This window comes from Limulus polyphemus, unplaced genomic scaffold (assembly GCF_000517525.1).
Source record: "Limulus polyphemus unplaced genomic scaffold, Limulus_polyphemus-2.1.2 Scaffold2763, whole genome shotgun sequence".
Classification (NCBI taxonomy): Eukaryota; Metazoa; Arthropoda; class Merostomata; order Xiphosura; family Limulidae; genus Limulus; species Limulus polyphemus.
The window spans coordinates 1,992-9,564 of NW_013668373.1; positions in this window are offsets into that span (position 1 = coordinate 1,992).

The following is a 7,573-nucleotide window of genomic DNA, read 5'->3' on the forward strand; positions in this document are numbered from 1 at the left end:
CACGTGGTCATGTGACTCGCTGACGCAACACTATTATCTTACCAATTAGATATACTTTAAAATAAATTATATGAACATAGTCTGTATTTTTTATTTAAAATACTTTAAGCAAAGAAACTACAAAATGATATCGAAATATCTATTGGAAGCTGTACTTTTAGTACATAGTACTTGCAGTGAATTAAATGGTTTTTCAAGACTTTCTTAATCCTTTCAGGCAGGGATGGAATGAGGTGCTGAAGTATTGAGTTCTCCTTTACATTTCCCCATACAGCCTTTAAACATAAAATTATTAAGCAGGTTTCAATTGACTTTATGAAACAACGTTGGGTAGTTCTATGGTGATGCTAGCTTTTGGCCATTGCTCTACACAAGTATGCAGTGAGACTAATGAAAACAACTGATGCCATACATGATGTACACATGGAAGACTTAAAAATACCAGTGATAAGATGGAAAAATGTTATGATATAAATGCTGACAAGACTGGATTTCACTGTGTTGACAAGGTATGGCTGTATAATTCATACCATAAAAATCTCCAAAGTTAAGTACATGTTGGGAAGAATCATATGTGTAAGTCAAAAGTTTTGACGTAGTTCATAGAATCCACTCTACAAAAGATAATTTCTCAGTGACAAGATGGCATGTAATAATGAAGGACCAGATGTCATCCGATCTTCACGGGAAAGGAAAACCACCAGAAAGATTACGTGACTGGACAGTTTAAGGACAATTATTGAGTGGCTAAAGAATATTTGTAATTGTAATTTAAGTTTTGAACTTTTCAATTACGATTTAATAATATTAATATTTATCAATATTAATATTATCGATTGTTAAGTTACTTTATTGCTAATTATGGAAATTTAATGTGTTATTGTTTTTAATGTATAATGTTATTTTTAAGGGACTTCACAATCTATTAATAATCAATGTAATTTAGTGAATATTGATTTGTGTTTTGATGAAAAACTGGAGATATGAATTATGAACTAAATGGAAATTTTGTTTATATATACTTTATTTGTGAAGTTAGGCCTACTGGTGAGCGGTGGTTATATTAACTGTGGAGCTTGAGCTTATTGTTAAGTAGACTGGAATTTACATTATTCCAACAATATCATTCCACCACAAAACAACATACATAATAAAAAAGTGAATTTTTTTAGAATTTCCGTTGCTCTGTAATTATCTCGAGGAGGAAATTTTCGAACACTTTGCTTTTTTTTTCAAGTATACGACAACCTTATTCAGAGGCTAAAATGACTTCCATTGATAGTTCTAGCTTATTCAATGCACGAGTTGTTTATGGATCTCATTCACATGTTTGTGGTTTCACTTGTGTTTGTCCTTTTATAAGTTTTACAAAAAAAATATAGTCACGAGTTCAAATATGTCAAGTCCACTGTTTATGGAATAAATCAGTTTTTCATAAGATCTCATTAATCTACAAATTATTTCACGCTCAAAACCTTGGTAATTGTTATATGTAGATATCATATCTTACTGTTACGACAGCGGAAGTCACGTGACTCTAGTAACATGTGATGAGATTCTGGAAGGATCCTGAATTGTTCTGGCAACTCTAGTCTGTTCCAGGCGCCCTCTTTTTTAGTATATATAAGCCCGGCAAATAAAGCAGAATTGGACAGATAGAAAAATTGAAGATAAAGATAATCGAGTCAAGCCGTAAGTAAAGTGTGTGAATCCCTGTGAATTATAGCGTGTTTTTATAAAAGTAGTTAAATTAAACTGTCCGTAGAAATTCTGTGTATTATAAAGTTGTATCGAGAAAGAATAAACTAGTTTTATTTAAGAAAGGACTTGTATCACTGAAGTTCCTCGGAAAGAATTATACCGGAAATTAACGAACAGAGACTTAACACTACCTTCTTATAACATAAAAAAATTGAAATAATTATGGAAACACACAAGTAATACAGATACAGGAATAATCAAGGAGTAATAATAATTAGATTTTAAATTTATTAATGATACAAAGATTTATTTCAGGAAATGCAATATAAAATAAAATGCAGCCATAGAGTTTATCAACATACGATTATGGAATGGTGTCCCAAATATCCTGTATTATTCTCTACAATTAAGCTAAGTTTGGTTATCTTTTGACCTTCAGAGTCTTTACAGCTTCAAGAATGTTCACCAAGGGTGGATGGTTGTCTTAGAAAATAATTGGATCTTGTAGAAGTCCTATCCTAGATGTCATAATTTTGATTTTATGAAGGTTTATGATCACAATCTCATTGCAGCCACACAAGGGGATTGGAAATAGATGCTACCCATAGATCATGTCCATCATCCAGAGCTGTTCCACTGGCAAGTAAGCATTGTGAGCCTCTCCATAATGGGAGGTGTGCTGTCAGTTCTACTAAGGTCATACAGAAACCTGAAGTCATGCAGAGCCCATGAACAAACTGGTTTCAGCAACTTGCCATTTTGCTACCCAGATTCAGGTTGAAATGTCTGTGCAACTTTTCTATAATTACATTCCTGTCACTAAGTTGCTCCTCATTCAAGTGTTTGATCCATTCAAGCACCAATCTGTCCAATTTTAACATCAAGCTCTACAGCACCTGTTCCTGAGTCTGCACCATACAGTTACCTGCTTGAAATACTTAAACAAAAGAACCAAGTCTTCTTTACTCATACACTTGAATGTAAGGGGAGAAATCTGATTTACCTAACTCGCACAGACCTGTGATGCTGGGAGCAGCCTACATTGTATAGAATCTTGGCTAACCCAAGTCATCAGGGGTATAGAGTGGTGAGTGTGATCAGAGATCCTTGTTGTTGAACAAATGCTAGTGGAGAGCTTGTTATCTATCAGGCCAAGATTAAATCTCAAAAGAGAAGTTCCATGGAGAACTTGGCAACTTACAGATAATCTGTGCTATCTACACGAGAAGGAATATCATTCTATGGTGTTGAAAGATTGTGAAAATATCCTCATTGGCAGGTTAGTTGATGGACTTCCAAGAGAGAGACAATGGGGAATCACCTGGGTGGAAGAAGCATCTTTAACAGTGTCAGAATCTGTGGTGAGATAGTAACCTTGAGCACTTCACAAGAAAGGGTGAAGCCTTAAGTGATTAAAGTTTGCTTTAGTCGAAGCTTCAGTGTTAGCATATTCATTACAAGGTTGTCTAATCCCGCTGGATACTGATGCCAGTGATAGTGGAGTTGGAGCAAAATTGTCACACGTGCAGAAAGGGGTATAATTGGGTATGCTAGTCTCTAGTTAACAAATCCTGAATGAAGATACTGTAAAATGAACATAGATCTGCTTGCAGTTGTATTATTTGGTAAACATTACCACCATTACTTGTATGGTAGAAAGTTTATCATTGGTGTGGATTATTCATCATTCACGAACTTTAAAAATACAGAAGTGATGATTGCATGTTGTAAAAGTATGACTTTACTATACACAATCAAACAGGCCTCTAGCATGAAAATGTCAATAGGTTGTCTTGTTGCATGATGAGAGTCTGACCCGACTCCAGTTACTATGTTGGAGTTAAAGCCATTACTATAAAGTGACTTCATTAGAGTCTTATACCATGGTTGATGCTTCAAGAGTTCTGGGAAAAGAAACTGAAGGACTCTGATCTAGCTTAAGCGTTCCATGATATTAAGCAAGAAAAAATCATCATGGGCTTAGATTTCAGAAGGTGGCACAGACACACATATCCTATGGCATTAACACGAAAAGCTACAAGTTCAGGAGCACTTGCTGTACCATTGTTATAAACCACCAATATGCGATTCTCACCTATGATGTAACTAGTGGTCTCCAGTGCTTGCAGGTAAGAGTTTCTTTAAACTTTATATAATACAAGGTTTGGAGTTCACCAAGACATAATACGTACCTGTATTAATGTGTGGTGGTGGTTCAAATGGCCATATTTGTATGTTGATTGTCGTTTTAAAAGTTTTAAGATGTACACTGTCCATAGGAAACACTGGCTGATATAGAAAACTCTGACTAAAAGTTGTTGGCTCTCAATTGCTGGCCTTCTCCCAAAAATTAAACTGGGAAAAACACGTGCCGTATATTTATTGAATACGGCCACAATATAAACATATCTACAAAATGGAGAAAACTTTAGGTTTCGAAGATTGTTAAATTTTGCTCTTAAAAGAACCCCCATGTACAACTCATAGACATCAATGAAAGTGGTGAGCAAATTGGTGTACTATTGACCATGTTGAAGACGTGTTTGGAGTTCCATAAGATGTAGTTAAGAGTTTACTGATTATCTGAATGACACTATCAACAATTGTGTTCTTTACTCGAGACGTCATCATTTTACAATTTCTTCGTAACAACATTTAGTGCTTAATGAATATAAACTCTGGTAAACAGTTATATTACATCAAAATTTACTTGGATTTTGGGTAGTAACTCTTTCGAGAATAATGTTATTCCCAACAGATTTTGTCTTCAAGCCAAATCACAGTTCTAAAACTTTATGGTATTTCCAAATTCACAAAGAAGCTTATTCATTTAGAAATTATTAAGAAATTTGCATGTAAATATATTTATGTGGTACACAGATACCACATATATTTTTCTACAGTATATATTAAACATATTTAACGAAGTTTTTATGGAGTTACAGTTTAGAACTTATGAAATTGGTACTAGGTCACACGCCAATTCAGCCCTAGGTTTTACTCTCTGGAATGATTTAGGGATGTTATCATGAGAAAGTTGTATCGTTCCCAGTGTCACTTTGAGTCTGAAGTTACTTTACAGCTGCCATATGAGGTAGAGATATGTCAAGTTTCTAATTGGTCATCTAAAGAAAGAAAATGGATTGTGACTGCAGCTTTGGCATTTTTAGACAGATCTATTCTTTGACACTGTATATACAGTTTCTTGCATTGTGTGAATCAAAACACTATTAATAAATACTCCTTATATGTCTACATATGCATATAATATCTACAGATTCAGATCTCCATATAAAATACGTTGAATATTTTTTCTGTTTATTTGGTTGAATTTTGTGATCAGGTATATTAAAAAGACTAAGACTGTTAATCTGTTTATAACAGTGACTGTTAAATAGTTATTAGCTTTTGTTTAAGTCAGCTGCAAATCTTTTAATTAGGTGCAATAGGGTACTCTTGCAATGTAAGCTCACTTTATGTAGCTATTCAAGTACTGCACATATGCTTCATCAAATACATGTACATAAACAACATGTATATTTCATTTTTAAGGATTATATATAGAATAAAATGGTTGAAAGCATCCAAAACATGACACGCAAGTATACAAATCCCGAGTATGTGGGCCCAAAAAAAGGAGCTACAAGGTTCGACCACAAAGGGAACGAGAACGGGGGCTGCCTTGGTGATTGATATAAGCCGTCACTGTAGAATTGTCAGAATGGATCATGACCAGATGATCCTGGCATGATGAAGAAAATGACCCAAAGCATGACGTACAGCCAGAAACTCCAGGATGTTATGTTGAGATCTTTCAGACCGCTGACCGACCTACACCCCCTCCCCAGTCCTGAAGAGAAGTGTCTGTGAACATATACAAATCTGGACAAGGGGAGGAAGTGGAACACCCTCTGACATGTGAGCCTTGTCCAACCATCAATGCAGATTGCCTACAAGAGAAGGTGGAAGGACAATAGGAGCCTCCAATGGATCCCGTGCAAGATTCCATTGGTCAGAGCCCACTGAAAAGAGTTCATATGCACTCGATCCAAGGGGATAAGGGCTTTCATGGAAGATTGTATTCCCAAAAGTGATAGAACCTCGTGAGCTGTAAGAGAAAGAGCAGTAAGAGCGTGGAGAACTGAAAGCTCCATCGAATGAAGTTGAAGAGGAAAAGGTTGAGCCTGACTGAGATGAGTGTTGGAAAAGACACCCAAACGGACAAGATATTAGGTAGGTATAAGGAATGACTTCTCCAATTTGATTAACCAACCCACACAGGCTGCCTCCAGGAGCAGTAGATGAGTGTGATGGGTGGACTCCTGGAATGAGCTAACAGAAGCCAGTCATCCATGTAATGATGTAAGTGCAACCCCCCAGCATGCAAATGTCTGGCAAAAGTCTTGACCACCCAAATAAATAAATATGGAACCGAAGCAATCCCGAAGGGCAGGGCAGAAAATTGATAAACTACCCTGTAATGAACAAACTGAAGATAGTGCCTCGACTGACATACAGGTAAGCATTCACGACGTCTACCTTGGTCATCCATAAACCCAGAGAAAAAGCCCACCTGAGGGTAAGAAAAGAGTCCATGGTAAATCAGGGTAGAATCAAAAATTGGTTGAGATGGGACAAATCAATCACAGGCCGCCAGTACCCGGTTTTCTTGGATACCACAAATAGCTTGGAATAAAAAGCGAGAGAAGGATGATTGACAGGTTTGATGGCCTGCTGGGAGAGAAGATCTTGTATTGCCTCGGCAGATGTGGACTGGTGGTAGGATCCCGAGGCAATGGAATGGGAATGAGTACCTGAGACAACAGAGGAGGGGAAGGAAAATGAATGACAAATCCTTTGGATAATACCCGAATAACCCACAGATCTGTGGTAAAAACTCGCCAAAGAGGAATAAAATCGGTCAAGCGAACCCCCACTGGACTGGAACCCACCAGCTAGTCACCAGAACTGTTGGTGACGTATCCATCTGTGAGATGAGAAACCCTGGAGGCAGGAACAGGTAATGGCTGGAAAGGAGCTGGATGGGAAACAGTAACAGGGTCATGTCTAGGCTCTGAATGAGACAAATGATCCGCCAAAGAAGAAAGGGTAGCTTGCTGTTGCACTAACTTCACACGGGATTCCAAATTCTCAGGAATATTACCAAAAACATACCACTGTATGAAAGGTAACGTACATAAGTGCTGGAGTGAAGTAGGCAGTAACCAAACGTGGGACAGAACAGCATCCCTCCCCAAGAGATACCAACAACAGAGAAAACACATGTGTAAGGATAGAGCCAAATCTCATAACATTATACATATATTTATTATATTGACCTTTCACCCGTGTCGGGCTAACAATACAGAAGTTACAATGACGCAGCTTACGTGCACTCATGTTACTGTATCCAATAACATAAAATAACATTTAGTCGACTAAATATTTTATAAAATACAGTCACATTTCAATCATTATACATTATATATATGTATATAGATTATTACTGTTTTGAAGTAAGTTCTAAAACATATTTTTCCTAAAACACAGAACAGTAAATAAAGTAAAGCAAATAATTATCTATTCTAATTATGACCTTTGTACTTGTTTCTGCTTGACGTAGGTAGCTAAGCCTTTAAAAAAATTGCACATGGACGATATGAAATAAAATATTTTTTTTTTAGGTTTCATATATACATTTGAATAACTAAGAAATCATAAATTACTACATTAATACTTTAGAATTCCACTATAATTTATCTATGTTAGTAACTAAGATGTATTTTAGTAAAAAATATATAAAATTTGAAGCACATTTGTTCAAAAGAAAGAAATGGCGCCAAGTCCGTTAAAAAGGCTGAGAAAGCCACTA